Here is a 21,659-nt window from a genome sequence, read left to right on the forward strand (position 1 = left end):
TCTATACACCTATCAACAACCAATTTTGGATAAGGAAGACAGAAACACAGAATGGAAAAATGAAACATTTCAACCAAAAGAGCCAGTATATCTAGATGTCAGCATGCAGAATAGTGCACATAGATCTGTATCTAAAACATTACAAAACTAAAGTGAAAACAGATTAAAGATATCAACATAAAACCTGATACAATAAACATGAGAGAAGTGAAAGTGGAGTATAGCCTTGAATCCTTTGTCACAGCACATGACTTTCTGAAAAGAACATAGAACATTCAGACACTAAGATCAACAAATAATAAATGGGACTTCTTTAAACTGAACAACTTCTCTTAGGAAAAATATACTGTCATTCAGCCAATGCAGCAGCCTGAATAATGGTTAACTATGATTACCAACTATATATATGGTAGATTTTTCTTATCCAAAACAAAAAAAATGCAAAAAAGGAGACATCAAATAATCTAGATAAAACTGGTAAAGATCTACACAGTAAATTCTTCTTAACAGGAATTCAGTATCTGAGAAACATTTAAAGTTATGGTCAAACTTCCTAGTCACCAGGGAAATGCAAATCAAAAGTACTTTAAGATTCCATCTTAAATCTATGAGAATAGGTAAGATTGATAGCGCAAGTAAGAATTCAAGCAAGCCAGGAGACAGAGAAAGAGGAATATTCCTCCATTAATAGTAGGAAGGCAAACTCGTCCAGCCACTATGGAGATCAATATAGGCAGATCCACACACAATGGAAATCTATCAACATCAAGATCCAGCTATACTACTCTTGATCATATACACTAAGGACTCTTCACCCTACCACAAAGGCACTTGCTCAAACATGTTCACTGATGTTCTGTTCATAAAAGCCATAAATGCAAGTTGTTGCAAATGCCATCATAAAACTTGCAGGCAAATATGTAGATCTAGAAAAAATCATCCTCAGCAATACAACTGTATAGTGAAAGGGTCAGACCTAGAAAAACAACCTGACCATGAAACCAGAGACATAGACACATACTTTCGCCCTGAAACCAGAACTACTAAATGAAACACACCCTCTAACTAGAGTCAAAGATTAAAAGGATCCAATGAAAGGAACACAGTTTGGTCCTGAAACCAGAACCATAGCAACATATTCTGTCCCTGACCAACTCAGCATGACAACCAAACCATCCCTCCAAGCAAGCCCTACCAGACCATAAGAAAGAACTCCAGCAAATACTTGAGCTTTTTCTAGCTTAGGGATTGAAATCTAACCTCTTGCCACCCTCAAAAATATTCACCATGGAAAAATCTCTGTCTCTAAGAAGCTCTATACAGATGTTGTACCTGTTCAGTTTGGCAGCTTATATTTTTCCACCCTTGGAGATGCTGCCACACTCCTGGATTCCTCCCTAACAATTAATCACTTAATTGAGATGTGAGTGATTACCTTCTTACACCCAGTAGAGTGTACCAGAGAAATAACACCTTTTGCAGGAGCAGGAGCAGGACTGCTACATTTGTCTGCAAACTTCTTTGTTAGAGTGGAGTAGAGAGGAAAAGTATTGCCTCTCCTATAGAGGTGTAGAACTGCTATATCTCTGTGAAGAGACTTCCATTGCAGAACTGAGCTGTTATTGACTTCTTGGAGAGATACAGAACTTCTACATTTCTGTCTGAATAGTATTCGACATCAGAAGAGAACTGTAGCTATTACCTTGTATCTGTTTGTCAGGATACCTTTAGTTTCTGCTATAAGTATAGGCTTGCTTCCAATGGCCTGGATATCTTTATCTTCATAGCTGAAAAACCCACAGGTATAGACATACTCTAAGAGCCATGATAACAGTCCCATCAAAGCTACAGCTTTAGCCTGTTTTGTGAGAGCCAGAATAATTTTCCTTAAGAACTGTAACAGTTATAAGTGTAGCCTGCCTTCAGAGAACTAGGAAATCTTTAACTTCAGAGGTGTAAAACTTTGAAGTATTCCCTGGCTTCTGGAATCCAATATATCTTTCCCTTTCTGACCTGTAACACTTAAAAGTATTGCTTGAATTCTTATAGTCAGTATACCTTTCGCCTCAGAGCTCTAACATTGATAGTAACTGAGACCCAGAAAGATCAATATCTGATGTATTCTTTTATCTGTGGTTATTACCCATCCAAAATATGATAACCAAGCTACAATTGATAGCTTTCTAGAGTTTACTTCTGGAGGAATTGCCTACAGGTACATATGGTTGTTCCAGGTGTTAGTATTTGGGCATCTTTACAGGTTTGTCATCGGGGTTCTGACAGGATAAGCCCTCAGCTGCAGCCACTAAAAGCACAACCTATGCACATTCACTATGTTCCCTTTTACAAGGGTCCATACTACACTATCTCTTTCTTATTCTCTGCCTCCCACCTCCCTCTCAATGGACATTTCCCCTCTCCTGCTGCTCCTGTCCCCAGAGGCTGGTTTTTCTCCTCCTTCTTTCTGCACTTTATGATCCCTTTCCCTAACAAAAATCCGTTGACTTGAACACTGTCTCATGGCATCTTTCTCTCTCAAGACAGTTTTCTTAAATTATAACACCAGGGAAGTGGTAACAGAAAATTATTATTAGTGGATTGAGCATGGGTGTAGACTTGAACAGCAACATAGATTTTATGGTGGGAAGAGAAATAAAGTTGAAGGAGGAAATGTACAGTGTTTGTGGTGTGGTAAGAGCACTTAATGCAGTGGACACTTCCTGAAATATATGAAGGTGATATGAATGAATTCTACAAACAATGAGGTAGATAGCATCACAGTTGTTTATATCTAGGCAGCAAATGAAGCTTCCTGTAAAGGGACTGGGTTGCATTCAACTAAGTCATTGGCCAAGGTGGTCCCGAGAAAATCCTCAAACCAACAAGCCTACTATTAAGACAATAGTTTCCTCTCCACAAACTGACAACAAGGCCCCGTTGCTGCAGAGAATACCTACAGAATTCATTAACATGTAAAATAAAGCTGTTATCAACATAGAACTTTAACCTGATGTTCCAGTGTCCGTAATATGGGAAGGTATTCTTCAGGTACCTAAAAAGAAACATTAACAGCAACCCAGCTACACATCATTCAATGACTACAAAAACAGCTATGGCACTGCTGCCACAGAGCTTGTGGGAGTAATAAATCTATGTATAATTTGTCTTAAGGGACACTGCACATGATGTAACACTTATATAGCACTCCTTAGATGACCTAGAGCTGAAGACCAGAATAAGAAAAATACTACTAGTCTAATAAAAATGTTCTGTGGCAATTAAAACAGTAATAATCCCTAGAGCACAAATGGGTTTAGGAGGCCATTCTCTAAGGAGGGATAGTCTCTCTGCCTAGATACACAGGGGAGGGCCTAGTTTTTGCCACAATTATGTGCCAGACTTTGACGATATTTCATGGGAGGCCCCACCCTCCCTCGGGAGTGGATGGTGGGGAGGAATAGGTATTGGTGGGGGCCATTGAAGAAAGGGAGTGAAAGGGAATGGGGTTTGGTATGTAAAATAAGATTGTTTTTAATTTAAATAAAAATTTATTTTGGAAAACAAAAAACTAAGAATAAAATAGGTACTGATAAAATGACTTCACTAATTCTGATATACTCATGGATCAGAAACACATTGAGCCATCACCATCAAGGCTTCCTCCTATAGCCAATTGGAACAAACACAGAGAACGACAGCAAGATATAATGCAGAAAGAAAGAGATCCCTTGGATCAGGAAAGCACATGCACAATTGCCTGTCCATTTTTATTACAACATTATTCACAATACTGATGACATGGAATCAATGTGGATGCTTGCCAACAAATGAGCAAACAAAGAAACAATATCATTTAAATTTTTGTTTTACTTCACACATACATAGTCATTAATTCTATTTGCAATATATTCTTTGATTTTTCTCAGCTGTATTCAATAAATTATACACTGAAGTTTTATTGTCAAACAACTAATTATACAGCAGTACTTAAGAGCAGTGACTGTTCTTCTTGAGGACCTGTATTCACATTCAATCAACCAAATGGCAGCTAATAATATTCAAAACACCAGCACTTAGGATTTAAAGTAGCATTCTGGTATTAGTGGTTACTACATATATATTTGAAAACACACTTATGCTGGAAATGAAAATAAAATATTTTTTCATAATACATTTCTAACACTTATAAACTGGAACCAGGGACATTTATGATACAAAATGTATTTGGTAGTTCCTAATATAACAAAGCTTTATTATGACTTATATTTTTATTTAATATACATGTGACAGATGCATAGAATTTTGATGGTCAGTGTCATATAAAATCCAAACATACTATAAGACATGAATTTACCAAGCAGTTCTTCTCTTATCACTTCCCTATCAGTGTCTCTCATGGTAAAATAAAAGTTGAAGTTTCTTATGTCAAATGCATGAGTAGAGACCCAGGCATATCTTCTCATATCCCATGCTGCATCTGTAGATTTTTTAAATTCAGTTATCTTAAAAGCACATTGAAAGTCAAACCCAGTGCAGAGCCATTAACGTTTTTCTTATATTTACAAATTTATATGATTTTGGGTATGGGCAAGTGTGTATGCATGTGTGTGTGTGTGTGTGTGTGTGTGTGTGTGTGTGTGTGTGTGATTAAACATACATGTGAGCCCAGGTAACATTGAAGCCCAGAAGAGCCATCTGATCCTTTGGATATATAGCTCTAAGTGGTTTGGAAGAATATTTTGAAGATTAATATTGATGAACTTTGTGCAAGAATAGCACATGCTATTAACAGCTGAGGAATCAATACATATTCTCTAATATTCTTACTACCAGTTTTCTAAAATATCCTTTCTCTTCTTTGTTCTACTATTCTACCTACTAGGATGCAACAGTATCTTCTTCTGTTCCCCACATAGGGAGGATTACTGTTTCAGCTCTGTCTACAGACTGAAGTTCACTGTCTTAGAAATATCTTGTATTTTTGTTTTGACAGCACTCAACTGACATGAAAGTCATTCATTCAATTAGATATTTAGGCAATTAACATTTCATATATTTTGAAAACTGTTGTATTTTAAAGCAGAAAATCACATTTCCAATCTGCACTATAATAAAATGGCTAGATGTCATGAAATCAGTGACTGAGTGAAAAATTATAGGACACAAAGAAGACGATAGTAGTAGACATGATACAGCAAGTCAATATGATTAGAGGAAATGGTGACAGTAATTCTAAAGAGATAGGTATTGCATTGCAAATCAACATTTGAACTAACTATATATTTGTTAGTAAGAATTAATGAGATATCAGTTCTGGAACATGGATTTTCCTTGATATTTTGAAGATATTTTGTTGCTGGTCTTAACAAAATTATGTAGCACTTGGGAACAAAGATGCATCCCAGCATCCCAGCAATGGAAGCCAAGATGGAGAAAATTTCCACACCTACCATGACCTTACATTTGGTATTATCGTACACAGGGAGGAAAGTAATCCAGACACAGCAGAACAACAGCATGCTGATTGTCAGGACCTTGGCTTCATTGAATGTGTTAGGCAGATTCCTGGACAAAAAAGCCACAGTGAAGCTCATCTGAGCCAAGCAGGCCAGGTATCCCAGGACACAGTAGAAGGCAGTGACTGATGCCTTGATGTACACAATGATGATGTGGCTATGCTCAGAGTTTGCATCAATACTAACAAAGGGAGGAGAAGTTCCCAACCAGACAGAACAGATAATAACTTGGATAAGAGTACAGAGGACAATGATGTAGTTAGGTGCCCCTGAAATCAGGAAGTATCTCATTCTTCTTCCAGGGGCTGTGACTTTGAAAGCCAGAAGCACAGTAACTGTTTTGGCCAACACAGTGGAAATAGCCACGGTGAATACAACTCCAAATGTGATTTGCTGCAACATGCATGTAGCTGAGCTTGGATGGCCAATGAAGAGCAAGGGGCAGAGGAAACAAGATTGAGATGAGCAAGATGTAACTGAGCTTCCTGATATTGGCCTTCATAATGGGAGTGCCACGGTGCTTGATAAACACTCCAAGAACCAGAGATATGAATGCAGAGAAGCACAAGGCCATTAAGGAAAGAGCCATTCCCAAAGGGTCTGCATAGCTTAGAAATATCACAGTTTTGGGAATGCACTGATTCTGCTCTCTTTGGCAAACTGGTCCTCTGAGCACTTCACACAATATCCCACATCTGAGGGAAAGAGTAATGTGTTCTTAGTCCATCTTCAGTATTTTCATTGGCAAATCTTTTCTATTATATGTACATACGAAGCATTGCATTGTCTGCATTTTGATGATGAAGATGTCATTGAAGGACGTTGTTGCATGGTAATGCTTCCAGTTTCTAATGCTCATTATCTCAATGGAGAACTCCTGAATGAATTGAGTTATTGTTGGAGACAGTTAGCAAGCAGATTGAGAACGAGAGAAGAGGAGGGGTGTAATGGTAACTCATACTGACAGCTGCATTAATTCTGCCAACACATTAGGGCCCCCAAATAACATACACAGACTTAAGAACAATGCTGATGGCCAATGACTATGATTTTTCATTTGCTAGTTCCATCCTAAGTATTAACCATAAACAATAATCTCTGTATTTTATAAAGACTTACAAGCCAGCAGCACTGGTCCTTTCTACATGGGATCACATTGTGACTCTCCTCTTTACTACATTTCCCAGAATCCTCCTTGACTCCCAACTACACCTATCTTGCTTCCATATAGGGCAAATAGTGCTTTATTTATCAACCAATAAGAGAAATATATACACAGAAGGACTTCGCTCATGATCTCTTCTATCTCTAAATAAAAAGGATTTTAACATTAACATAGTAAAATGCATAACAAAAGAGTTATCAAGTAAGAACTATAGTTATAATACTTATTTCATTAACATTTAGCAAGATTTAGAGAAAATATTCTATCATCTATTCTATCTTTGTGCATCTAAGGTCTTTAATGTAACTTATCTTTTAAAATAAATAAAGAAAACTATAACCATAACTAACTGTGTTCAACTCTATTAAAGTCCACAGAAGGATAATATATAAACTTTAGATCTGACAGAGACATCTGGCTATGAGGAAAGTCACCCAAAGTTCCTCTGTAACATTGGAGCATCCATCTCCAGCCTATAGGCCACAATGTGTCTGGCAGACTTCTCCATGAAGCAGGAACCTTTCAGGACTGTCTTGTTTTGCAATTTCAGTAGTCACTTTCCTGTGGGTCCTGCATGTCCATTTTATCAAACAGTACAGGCAAGAGCAGTTTCTTGCCCAAATGGCTAATCTTGCCATGTTGAACGCAAACTCCATATTGACTTTCTTCAATGCCCATCCCCCTTTCTGACGTAATTGGTGTGCAAGGAGCAATTGTGTCTCACTGTCATGAAAAACACTTAACTATTTAAATGACATATATTCTGTAGGTCTTTGAAAGGTTTGAAGAATATCTATCCATCTCAAATACATCAATATAAACACAATAGCAAGCAAGAGGAGGAATATACATACCAGAAATTGACCTTAAATTTGTATCAATGAATGAAATCCAAACCAATGCAAAGTATTCATTACTATATCCTATTCCCCTTTTTTCCTTTAAAAAATGATTTACTGTCACCATTACCATTTATAACCCCAATTAAAAGAAAACAAACATTTATAAACAATATTTGGGAATTTGGGCATTCTTCATTTCAAACCGCTTCCTGCTGTTTTGGGGCAATGTCTATACCATGGGGATCATGATAAAACACAGAAACCTAGCCAGGTACTTGTTTTTGTAGGCTTTAAAGCCTTATCACCTTAGCTGTTTTAGATGTTGGATCACCTGGGACACTGTTTCAAGGGGGTCTTGCTTAACTATACCATGTAAGTATGGAAGGGATCCACAACTTTACATTTTCTTTGGAAACATAAGCAAAAACTTCTTTTCCAAGTAACCTGTCCTTTTATTTAAATTTAAAAGTCAAAGCATTTTAAAATATATAAGTTGGATTAATTTAGCAGCACTTATAATCAAATGTATTTTATCAGGTGTAGTTATTTCCTCAGAAATCAAACAATTTAAAGACAATGTTATAACATAGAGTATCCATATTTTGTGTGTATTTTCCTTCTTTATGTGGCTTATTTATTTATTTATTTATTTACTTATTTATTTTCATAACTCTATTTCTTTTGCTTTTATTTTTTCCTTTCATGAGACAGGGTTACTCTTTGTAACTTTGGCTGCCCTGGAAATCACTCTGTATACCAGGCTGGCCTTGAAATCAGAGATATGCTTGCCTCTGCCTCCCAAGTGCTGGGATTAAAAGCATGTACCACCACTGACTGGATACTCTTTCTTTCTTTCAATTACTTTATCCTGTTTCTTTTCTCACACAAGCTTTTGTATATTTTTAAACACATCATAAATTTCCAAAGTTTTAATTTTGCCCTCTGAATATGTCTTTACTGTATATATTTATCTTTTCCTGGTCATCACACTTTTATCTCCTAAACAATATTGCTAAAACTAAAGCCATGGCTGGTTTAGCTGCTGTCTTTTCAAGATGGCAGGGGTAACTTTCTCACCAGCTCTGAGAGCTGTGCTCATTGAGTTGGTCTATGTTACCATCATGGAGCATGCTGCCAGCTTGGAGATGTGGTCACTGTCACAGCCAGCTGCTTGTACACACTACTCAATTGTTAGCCGGGCCTCTTAAAAGAGCCCTGCAGATTTTTCTACTTATTCTGAGTCAGGAAACATCCCTTAAGTGAGTCACTCTAGTCTCTGCTTGTCTCTAGGAAAACAGAGACCACCCAAGAAAATGCTGCTACAGAGAAGTTGCATCTATCTCTAAAATTACTTTTCGAGCTTTTGTGAAGTTTTTATGTGGAAGTTGGTAAAACCATGTGGGCACCATTTTTAATGTTAATTCTTACTGCCATCGGCATGAGATCTTCCACCATGTTAGGGCCCCCAAATAAAGCACAGAGACATACATTAGGTACAACGTTGCTGGCCAATGACTAGGATTTCTCATTTGCTAGCTCTCTTCTAAGTATCAGCCATAACCATTAATCTATATATTTTATAAAGACTTATCAAGGATGCCAGTAGCATGCATCCTCTCTTCATGGGATCACATGGTTCCTCTACTCTTTAATACATTTCCCCAAACTCTCCTTTACTCCTAGTCCCATCTATCTTGGTTCCCTATTGTCCAAACAGTGCTTTGTTTATCAACCAATAAGACAAACATATACACAGAAAGACTTTCCCCATCAGAAGGGGAAGAAGAATTTAAGGGATTAGGAAGATTGAGTAGGGAGATGAATAAAGGAGAACAAGAAAAAGGACTCATCGATAGAGAGATCAATCATAAGTTTAAAGGGCAATTATGGCCTGAGGGAATTGTACAGAGATCCAAAACGGATGATTGCAACAAGTATTCAAAGCAAAAGTGCAGAGGCTACCTTAAATGCGCTTCCCTAAGTGAGATTGATGACTACATTAAATGCCACCCTAGAGCCTTCATCCAGTAGCTGATGGAAGCAGAGATTCACAGCTAAGCACCTTAGCTAACTAAAGCAAATAATTATTTTTGTCTGTTAGTTGTAATGATGCAATCATGTGACATGATATCAGGAAACACAGATTTTGTGGTACATTTTGGAACTGTGAAGAAATTAATTATATTGGTTAATTGCCAGATGCTATTCTTTAACCACAGTTTTTCTGAGTGTTTTCAAAATCCCAGATATCTTGGATTCAGTGGTTTTTAGGTCTTTGTTACTTTTATGAATGCTGTCCCCATTAAATATTGAGACTGTGTCTTCTACTGATCCCATACCTCTGATACATTTTCTATTTCAAATTATCTGGCCCAAACACTTTTAAATAAAAGTACCTTTAAGTGAATCATCAGATTTTATGAGTTTGTTTATATTTATAGGTGCATATACATATAAAAGTAACAAAAGATCTGATGATTTTGAAAGTGATTGGGGTTATTTGTAAGTAGGAGGATGAAACTGAGAGATGAATTATGTTTGAGATGTTCAAATATAATAAATATCATAAACACAGACTTTGTTTTGTCTTCTTCTGGCAGTAACAACAGGATATTCCTAAGAATATTCAGAAGAAGTTGTAGCCTGTCACTCAAAGTAGCAACATGTGTACTTACTTGGCTATAAAACTCGCCTGGAGTTTTATTCTTTTCCAGTTCAGAACAGACAACACCTTCCTCCTTTCTTAATTTTGAAGTCTGTGAGATCAAGATGATTTGAATGTAGTCAATTGTGAAGGAGATACTGATAAATAACACGAGAAAGATACCACAAAACACTTAAGAACGATTGTTAACATGTTGTTGTTTATAAGTTGCAATAAACATGATAGGAAGTGTAGGAAACTGTATTATAATTTATCTGAATCACAGGGTCACAGTGATAATGGACTTCCAATATTTTATTCAGTTTATCCTGAATGAAGTTTTCATGTACTTTTTATTCAATAAATTTGTTTAATATTCTGGGTCTTTCACAGAAGACCTGAATTCAGTTCTCATTACAAGTTCGGGAATCTCACAAATTTGTGAAAGTGACAACAGAGGCATTGGTGTCTCTCACTAGTATTGTCTCTTATGTGCACATAGCCACCAACCTTACATAAGCATACACATAATCAAAATAATAATAAAGTTGTTTTGATAACTTTCCATAAATATTCATTATTCTTTTGTATTTTGCATTTCAACAGTACAGGATACTTTTAAAAATTACTTTGGAATATATTATTGTGAGGCTGCATGTAGTTCCTACTACAATATGGGTCCTGAGGATGAGTTCAGGTCATCAGTGATAGGGGCAAGGGAATTAAATCCTAAGTCATCCCAGTGGCTATGAATATTCCTCAAGGACTTTCCTTCCATTATTTAGGATAACAGGCAAAATCAGTCAAAAAGTAGTAACTCACCATTTGAATTAATCAATCCTGAATAAATAATTATTTACTACTATGGGGTGTATAGGTAATAATATTGTTTGAATACTGTAGCTAATTTTTTGACATTATTACCATGTGATGTATATAAAAATTTTGAATATAATTTCCAGGTTATGTGTCAATACTTATCCCCACTTTTCTACATTTTCATTGAAATAGAACCTTTGCTAAGAATTCTCTTGATACTGAATGTACTCTTCTTTCTCCTCTTAGAAGTTCCTGAAAATTGAACAAGTAATAATTTTCTCATAATTAATTTTACAGAGGACATGAATTTGATTACCTGCACCCAAATTACATAGTAAGTTACATCCATTGACCTATTCTGTTCTCTGTGGGTGCCTATGCATACAAGGCTTTCATTAATTTATGTAGTTATGAATACAGGCAAAATGATTAAAACTGTTTGCAAGGATACAAGACCCAAATTGAATTTATATGTAATTTTTGAAAAGATTATTCACTACAAAAGACCTTGTGTATAATTCACTCACGGTGCAGACTGGTAATCAAAACCATCTCTTTACGAAAATGTCATCTGTGTTGATTTACAACTTGTTAAGATGTGGGTCAAGGCAAGAGGTGTTTTATACAGGGACACAGGTAATGATCATAGTCACATAAAGCTTAACTTAGCAAAATAATATATTGAATTTTGCCATTGCCTTTAGACCCCTTCAGCATCCCAGTGTGAAGGGTGGGAGAAATGATCAATGTAATGGGTTTATAACTGCCTCAATTACTCACTTGTCTCATTAGAGATTTCATTTTCTGGGCAGGGACTGTATTCAAAACAGGAGACTGCCATTCCCTCCTGCCAGAATTTTCTGAATCCAGGATCACAATCAACATTGCACACAAAGAGGGGCATCTGAGGAAAATTATACACACAGTGATATCAGAAGTTTTACCTACTCCTTTCATACCAATATTTTATAGCATGTTTAGATATTAGTGAGGTAATTTCATAAACACCTACTGCACGACCTCACTACAGAAAGTACAGTTTTAAAATAGCATAGAGAAATTTAAATAAAAATTTCTCCTATTCAGACTACTGTAAAACATTTTATTAACTGGTAATGTCAGCATTGTCCCTAAGCAAGGCTTTATTATAAACTCTAGGAGAGAAAGCCAAATAGCAGTGTTCCTTCAAGGAGCTATGCTTTAGCTGCTGTCTTCAGATTCTAGCCTAGTCTTCCATTGACTATAACACATGAGCCACGTTGGCAATTCCCCTCAATTTATTATGGTTAGTGTTTGACCAGAGCAACAGAATAGCAAACTAGGAAGAATCAACATCTGAAACACAGGAAATATCTCCTAAAATCTCAGACAACACACAATAACTTTAAAGGAAAAAGGTGATTTTTAGATAGATATCATTTACCAAAATTATATCAAGAAGAGATAAGCAATTTAAACTGATTTATAGCCTCCAATGAAATAGAAGCTGTCATCAGAAGTCTCCCAACCAATAAAAACCCAAGGTCCAGATGGATTCCCTGAAGGATTCTACCAGAAATTCAAAGGAGAGCTAATACCAGTACTCCTCAAATTTGTCCACACAATAGCAACAGAAGGGACATTGCAAAGCTCTTTTTATGAAGCTACAATTACCTTGGTACCCAAGCCACACAAAGGCAAAACAGAAAACGAGAATTACAGACCAATGACCCTCATAAACATCAACACAAAAATATTCAACAAAATACAGGCATATCGAATCCAAAAACACACCAGAGAAATCATCCACCATGATCAAGTTGGCTTTATTACAGGAAGGCAGGGATGGCTCAACATATGAAAATCCATCAATGTAATCTATCATATAAACAAACTGAAAAAGAAAAAACATATGATCAACTCATTTGATGCTGAAAATGCCTTTGACAAAATCCAACATCCCTTCATGATAAAGGTCTTGGAGAGATCAGATATAACAGCAACATACCTAAACATGATAAAAGCAATGTACAGAAAACCAACAATCAACATCAAACTAAATGGAGAGAAACTCAAAGCGATTCCTCTAAATTGAGAAATAACACAAGGCTTTCCACTCTCTCCATATCTCTTCAATATTATGCTTGAATTCCTAGCTAGAGCATTAGGACAATAAAAGCAGATCAAGGGGATGCAAAAAGAAAAATAAATAAAACTTTCACTATTTGCAGATGATAAGATTGTTTACATAAATGACCCGAAAATCTCTACCAGGGATCTCCAACAACATGTGGGAACCATTTATTTTATTATTTTATTGTTGTTGTTGTTTAGTTTCTCCAGCTGGGATTCTCTCTGTAGATTTAGAGTCTGTCTGTCACTTGTTATGTAGACCAGGCTGCCCTTATACTGTTTAAATAAATAATGGAAATACAGTCAGGTCCTGAGGCTTGCTGGCAAGGAGTTTGGATGTACAATTTCACAAGCTCAGAGATCTTGAAAGGCTACATCTTCAGGGGAATAGAGGCTGACACTAGGGTTCTCGTTTGAACAATATTCTTAAAAGATGTGCTAGGAATCCAATTACAAGCTTGAAGGTCAACATCCCACTCTTCTTTGTTCTGTGCATAAGTTTGTAGCCAGTACATGTGCATTTACAACACGGGAATGCTTATTACCCTAGGAGATCGGATGATGGACTCAGATACACAACAACTCCGGTTCCAAATAAATTGTTGTAAACTATATACTGGGAGTTCTGAACTGATGTACACATCCATGGTGAAGAAAGAATTTCTCTCACTCACTGAGCCTTACTCCTACACCACAGAATACAATAATAGAGACTGATATCTAATACTGTTATTTTTTTGTTTTTATGAATAGGTGTCTTTGTTTACCTTAGGAACCTGTTCTGACAGTCACTCTAAATATGAGATAGTCCAAGAAATCATAGAGCTCCATCTTCTTCCTTCCAATTTCTGGGGTTAAAGGTGTGTGTCACCCCCACCCATCCTACTCCCTGGATTTTAAAGTTTTGATGTTTTGAAACGCAAATCCTAAGATATGCTTTATGTTTATTCAAAACAATTTTATTTAATGAGTATAACTACTTATTAGAAGTTAGTCCTGAAAATTTCACTTTAACACAGGCCTTTAACACTCACCTGTACTCTCGGCACTCAGGAAGCAGGATACATACTGCCATCGCCTGGGCTACATAAGAAAACACTTTATAGTTACTTCATTTACCTCAAATATTCAACCAATTTAGTTGGAAACTAAAACCTTGAGCCAGTCAGCAATCACACACAACTTCAATCAAATCACTCTAGAGGCAGAGGCAGGGAGATCTCATTCAGTTCAAGGCCAACCTGTTCTACATGGTATCTTCATCAACAGAGAAACCCTGTCTCAGAAAACAAAAAAGCCAATAAAAAATCAAAGGAAGAAAATGAATGCAAAGAGAAAAGAAAATTCTACATTGAACTTTTTCATTTTTTCTTCTGCCCTCATATGCATCCTCACTGCAGTTTCATCTCCATCATCTCCTCTTTGTCCCTTCTCCCCACCTCACCTCTATTTCTGATCCTCTCCTCCTCTATTCACCTGCAGAAAACAGCTGGCCTCCCAGTGACAACAACCAAATTTGGCATTACAAAATTCATTGAGACTGGCCACAAGCACTCATTTTTTTTTTTGGTTTTTCCAGACAGGTTTTTTTGTGTAGCTTTGGAGCTTACCAGGCACTTGCTCTGGAGAGCAGGCTGGCCTGGAACTCATAGAGATCTGCATGCCTCTGCCTCGGCAGTGCTGGAATTAAAGGTGTGCTCCACCAATGCCTGGCTGGACGCAAGCACTCTTATCAAGGCAGGATGAGGAAACACACCAAACAGAAAAAGTTCCTCCAAATCAAGCAAATTAGTCAGAGACAGTGCCACACCCACAGTTAGAAGTCCCACAAAAATACCATGTTACACAACCAAAACACCTGTTGAATGGACTTATTTGGGTCTTTTAAATTTTTTTTCATGTACATTGTTGTTTTGAATATATTTGTATCTGGGTGAACATGCCACATCCCCTGGAACTGAAGTTATACATAGCTGTTCGCAATCTGAATACTTGGAATTGAACTCAGGTCCTGTAGAAGTGAAGTCAATGCTCTTATCTTATAAGACATCTCTCCAGGCACTGACTTACTCAATTCTATACAGGGTAATTGATTGTCATATCAGTCTCTGTGGTCCCCTATGAGCCGTGGCTATTTCATTCTGGGGCCTTGTCCTCCTGGTGTCTTAGAAACCACTGGCTGCTACAATTATCTCTGCAAATCCTCCAAGATTTCTATGTGGAATTTCTTTCTCATTGTTGTCCAAACTCTTTTACCAGTTAAACTCCCACCATCCAGGTCACAAAATCAAGCAATTCACAGAAAATTCATCGGGAGCCTGGGTAATATTAATTTAGCCCCAGTGTCTAAATAAAGGAAATGATCTAAGTGCATAGGTGGCATGAGCTTACTACCTCTCCATTCTGAGAAGAGGAGGGAGGAATGCTAGGAGCTTCAGCACATCCCGTCTGTCTAAAGAGAAAACAAAACTTCATGCATCACACTTCAGTTGGCAGGTGCACAAACTCTGAAGCTTGACTGAATGCTGAAATCAATGCACCAACACCAAGATTTGACCTGAGATCCTTAGGAAGCAGGAGGGCCAATTTTGCCAATACCACAGATTCTGCAATATCCTGGCCCTTGTCTGCAAGGCCACCTCTTCCATGATATATCAATTTTAGATCTGAACCAAAGCTTCACATTACAGTGATAACTGGGACTTGGTATGGTAACCGTGTATCATTAGGGCTATGAATGACAGATCTTGAAGGAGTTTTAGGCAGAGCTCCTCAGGAGATGGACCTGACCTTTGTGAATCCTTTGTGCCTCAGGCTGCAACTGAGGTGGAAACTTGAGCCTGTGTTGAGATTCTACATTCATCTTGTATTTCCTCAGTTGTGGCTTCAACAGCAGAGTGTTGGCAGCTGCGGCTGCTGTGGGCCTTGGCCACATACAATCTCTTCTTGTGGACTAATAGCTCAGATTGGTCTGCATCTCATGGTAATCATATATCTGCACCTCCTAAGTGCTCCTCCCTCACATCCAGGATCTTCACAAAAGAAAGAAAAATCCCCCACTTCTAGCAGCCTGGGCAAGGATGTCTACAGTATCAAATGCCCTGAGACCACCTAGAGAAGAATAAAGAAGACTGTGCAGTGTAGTCGGCTGTAAGTCATCTTCAGGCAAATGTCACATTTCCTATCTGGTTCTATTTCATTCACCCTTTTATGAGAACACCCCCTTTCTCTTTTCAGTGGAACTGAGCCACTATTCCCCTTGTGAAAATGACACCACATATAAATTCCAACAAAAAGATAACTCTGTACACAAGAATAACTTTTCAAAGATCATCATATTAATTAACTTCCATTGCCTTCTTCCTCATAATATCTGTTCATTCACAGAAACCATTTTCCATTTTTGGATCTATTTATGTAAAGTAGTATTCTACAGTTTTCAGAAATCAGTCAGAGTGTTCTGTAGTTTCCCTGCTACAAATCCCATTAAATTTTAAACGTCATATTTTTATTGAAAATGAAGTCTCCCAAAGATTGTAATCCCAGTGTCCTTGGTATTAAATAGAGACCAGAAAATTTTCAGAAGCTAGTCAGGCAGCAATGCTAGTAAAAGACAAACATGGACACTCAAGGTTTTCCCTTGAACACCAAAGACACACTGTAGCACACATGCTCTCTCAACACATTTTATACACACACACTCACATTGGAAATAGAAAGTTGTTCAACTATGTTTATTGCCACCCTACTCACAATAACAAGGAAACAAATGAGCCTTGATGTCCTGAGGACATGCAACAGATGTCAGCTCACCCTAGATATGGAACCCATAACAGACAGAAACTCAGATGACACTAAAGTCCAATTTGGTGAAATGATGAGTTTCACTGGAGCTACATACAGGGATATGGATGAGGGGTTACTTAAAGGAGTCAAAATTAATCAAAGACAGCTGCATCACCAAAGTCGACCCAAGCACAGGTGATAGCTCACAAAACAGGGAAATCTTGAGCACACTGCACAGCCTGCCAGGCACCTCAACAGGATGAGAGTGTTCCTTCCAAGAGCCTCAGTTGGTCTAAACTTTTTCCAAGAATCATCGCTGCTTTCTTCTTTCCCAAGTAGCTGGCTTCATTTCAGAGTCATCCATTTATTCCTTCCTAAATCTTTTGCCTCTGGAGGGAGTGGCTCCACCTAGCTAGAGTGCCCGGATGGCCATCACCGACTTTAAATGGGGCTTCATGCAGCTCTGCCAGGTGGTCAGGAAGACCAAATACACTCTGATCAATGAGCAAGACATACCAGTGTTGGAGAGCTACTCCTTTGAAGGTGGAATGGAAATAGAAGCTGATGGAAATGATGGTAAAATATTAGCATATGCCTTCATTAAAAAACCTGGGAAGGGTTCTGCCAGGCTTCTGAATAAGCTGCTGTGGGAACCACACGGAGGGGGGGAGTGCTCCCTGATTTCATGTGGTACATCTCAATGCAGTGACTCTGGACAGTAGTAGCCTGGACAACCTGCAATTGGTAGTATAGGGCTGGTGACCCAATACTGAAGAGACATCCAGCAAACAAATGGAGCATAATTTGTACTGACTTTCTATCTATCCAGCTTCTTTCACCAAGTCCTATAAAGAACAATTCCCTGTCCTGGATGTGACAGGGAACGGCAACAACAAAAATATAAAACAGACAGAAAACCTAAAAGGATTCCAGACAGCTGTGGGAACCAACACTGAGTAGTTTGAAATGATAGAATTGGATTGCAAAATCATTCTCATCCAACTGATTAAATTGTGAACAGACTAGGCTACAAGATATATATTTGAAAAAAAAAGCTGTCCTTCTATGGCATCATCAAGATTTACATAAAGATGCAGAGCTGTGGCTGGGGTAGGATTCCATCTGCAATATAAGCAGAGGGGAAAGGGGCTTTTCCATCCCTAGTTAGCATGTTAGTTTATTGTTTTCCCTCTAGTTTGTCTCAATCTATTAACATACACCAGGCCAACCTTGTTCTTCCTAGGCAATTAGGTTGTCTTGGCCCTGGAGACCCTGCTGCTCCACTTAGTGATTAATAGGAAGAAAGTCCAGACTGCCACACCCAGGTACAGGAGGTGTTGTCTAATCTCATTCTCAAGCATTAGCATCATTGATTGACTCTGAAGCCCGGCAGTATAAAAGGAAGTGAACTTGCAGAGAACCTCAATTGGAGCAGAGCAGAGGCTTGGAGACACATCCGTTCCTAATGCTCCCTAGACTTACATTGAAATTCATCCCAGAAAGAGGTAAGCTTGGAGAATAGTAACATTCCCATTCTTGGTGGCTTCATAAGTGTGTTTTTTTGTCATTGTTTGTGAGTTGTGGGAAAAGCTGCCCAAAATTACTATGAGATCCCAAAGATATCGTGTGGTCATTGGGTAACCATTCTTTTTTGTTTTTTCTTTTGTTATGTTATTTTTCACTTGTTTGGTTTTGGATATTGGAAACAGGGTTTTTCTGTGGAAGAGCTCTGGCTGTCCTGGAACTAGGTCTGTAGAAGAATAGACCATTCTGTCTAGAGATAAACATACCTCTGCCTTCTGAGAGCTCAGATGAAAGTCCTGACACACAGCTCCACATTCTGATAAAGGATATAACCTTTAAAAACCTGAATGATAGGAATGTGCTGTCTTCCTATATGAACATGTCTTTGCTATCCGAAGAATCTAAGCTTGGTGGTCATTCCATTTTACTTTTTTTTTATATTTTGAGATCCAATTTCTATGTATTCGTTTAGAGGTTATCCCCGAATTTGCTCTGTAGGTCAGTCTGGCTTGTATCTCACAGAGCTCAACCTGGCTCTGCCTCTGGAGTGCTGAGATTCATGATATGTGCCACCAATTCTTGGACATTGGACATTCACTTTTATTGATTTTCTTATGAAAGTGTTGCACTATGGTCCTTTGGAATGGGAGAAAAGGGGAAATCTTAAAATTTGAGGTGCAGGCCAAGCGTTGGTGGCTCATGCCTTTAATTCCAGCACTCAGGAGGCAGAATCAGGTGGATCTCTCTGAGTTTGAAGGCAGCCTGATCTCCAGAGCAAGTGCCACGATAGGCTCCAAAGCTAAACAGAGAAACCCTGTCTCGAAAAAACAAAATAAAATGAACTCAGAAACAAAAATTTCACAATTTACAAGGGGTGTACAGATACCCTTGACATACTTCACACAAACATAATGGTGTTTCTTATTTCAGGCCTTCCATTCCTCAATCCTGGATTTTTCTCCCTGATGAATCATGTATTGTTGCCCTGACATTAGCATATTTCTGTGTCTAGAGTAAATTGTATAGGACTATGATGAAGTATTTTGTGTATGGAAATGACAGAACTCTGGTTGTTTGACTGTATTAGGTTTCCATAATATCATAAGGACACCAAGCAGGAATTTGCAGTGCAGAGGAAAGGCAGGAAAGGTAGGGCTGAGGAGCAGGAGGATAGGCCCGGCCAGAAAAGCAACCAACGACGAGTGAGCTTTGCAGCATACTGTTTGAGCATCTAACCTAACTGCCCAGCTAGTTAGCGCCAGAAGCCCCTGTTAACTCAGGTTAGCAGCAGCAGTGGTGGCAGCACCGGGAGAAGGCCTGGCGTCTGTCCTCTTCGATTCTCAGGATTTCAAGATGGCTACACAGTCAGCGCCGAAAGTTGTGCTAAAAGGCACCACCAAGATGTCTCTAAATGATCACTTTACTAATATGCTGAAGAACAAACAGCCGATGCCAGTGAACATTCGGGCTTCGATGCAGCAGCAGCAGCAGCAGCTAGCCAGTGCTAGAAACAGAAGACTGACCCTGCAGATGGAGAATAGGCCCTCTGTCCAGGCAGTATTAAAACTTAAGCAGAGCTCAAGGCAACTCCTGGGTAAGAGTCACATCCAGGCACGTTTAGGCTGACAAGGGAGCGATTGGAGGAAGAGGCCTACCAATAATCCAGAGGCTTGCCCTGAGGAGGACTACGTGGGGCACGTGCCACCAAGATCCCACTTAGGAGCAGGATGTCGCTCCAAGGTCAAAACATGCTCTGAGGTGGAAGAGCATTAGCTACGGGAATGGACTTAAGAAGAGTTGGTGTTCGAGGTCAGGGAGGTCCTGGGAGGGGGGGCCTAGGGCGTGGAGCTCTGGGTCGTGGCGGAATCGGTGGTAGAGTTCCGACTATGATATGTCCAGGAAGAAGAGGCTTTGGAGGCAGAGGCCAAGGTCGTGGCCGAAGGAGAGGTGCCCTCACTCGCCCTGTACTGACCAAGGAACAGCTGGAAAACCAATTGGATGCCTAAATGTCGAAAGCTAAATAACACCTGGATGCTGAGTTGGATGCCTACATGGCACAGACAGATCCTGAAACTAATGATTGAAGCCTACCTGCGGACCCCTTAGACTCTTGTTAAAGTCACCACATCTATAAAAAGAAAAAAATAACCCTGAGAAAACATGAGAAGAAACCTGATTGATGCTGGGAGGTCTTATAACAATAGGCTGTGGACTTACCTGCCACCAGTTGGCACATTTAATCTGTTCCCTCTACTTTTTGATACTGTGTTAAAAGAAACCCTATTTTCCTTTGATTTGGTTGAGTTTGTTTCGTTATTTATCCAGTCACCCAGACTTCTGTTTGAACTGGAATGCATTGGCCTTGTGAGTGAACATTTTTCTAGCCTCTGCCTCACCTGCCATATACTCTGACATATTAATATTTCCTTTGTTCATCATTATGATCCCAAGAAAGATCCCCAGAAGGAGCCTGTGTTGTCAATAATATGTGGTACTGGGATAGAATTCTGCATCTTCTTTAACAACTTCCTGTTAATAACTAAAACTAAAGGTGTGTCTGCTCTGTTGATGGTGAAGATAGTAAATTGGAAATGCTGGTGATGGGGAATGTACTGTGTATGTTCATCTTATTGACTGTTAAATAAAATACTGTTTGGCCAATGAGACAGGAAGTTAGACAGGCCTAGGAGTCAAAGAGGACTCTGGGAAATGTAGTAGAGAAGTGTTCCAGGCAGGAAATGGCATAGCAAGGAGACTCATATTTAAGCAAAGGAGAAAAGGAAGGGGCCTTCTTTTCCCCTCTGCTCCTGCTGCAGCAGCACAATGTGATCCATCAGCAAGGAGGGACACTAATAAGGCATCTGATAAGATAAGTCATATAAAGTATATAGATTAAAGAAAACTCAGAGTGAGCTAACAGATGAGAATCCTACTCATTGGCCAAGCAGCATTGTACCTAATACAAGTTTCTGTGTATTCATTTGGGCCTAATTCGGGCGGGCGGCTGGCATAAAGCTAACACGTGGTGGTGGGGCTCAGGTGGCTTTTGGCAGAAAGATTTATAGTAACATGCTGGTATTGCTACTGGGCCAGGAATGGCTTATACATGGTAGTGACTTTGAGTTGGTCAAAGTTGGTGCTGCCTACATTGATATTACATAAATGGTTGCTGATATGCTGAGTTATATATATACAATTCCAACCCTAAAATCAGACTTTGTTAAGCTTTGCTTTTGGTTTTATGTCATGTC

General features: G+C 38.6%; 2 pseudogenes; one reads left to right on the plus strand and one right to left on the minus strand.

Annotated features, from left to right (window-relative positions):
• Positions 1-1,702: 1,702 nt before the first annotated feature.
• LOC113838077 lies at positions 1,703-16,033 on the minus strand (annotated as a pseudogene).
• A 3,716-nt stretch (positions 16,034-19,749) lies between these two features.
• On the plus strand, positions 19,750-20,492 carry LOC100774749 (annotated as a pseudogene).
• The last annotated feature ends 1,167 nt before the right edge of the window (positions 20,493-21,659 follow it).

Source organism: Cricetulus griseus, unplaced genomic scaffold (assembly GCF_003668045.3).
Source record: "Cricetulus griseus strain 17A/GY unplaced genomic scaffold, alternate assembly CriGri-PICRH-1.0 unplaced_scaffold_139, whole genome shotgun sequence".
Classification (NCBI taxonomy): domain Eukaryota; kingdom Metazoa; phylum Chordata; class Mammalia; order Rodentia; family Cricetidae; genus Cricetulus; species Cricetulus griseus.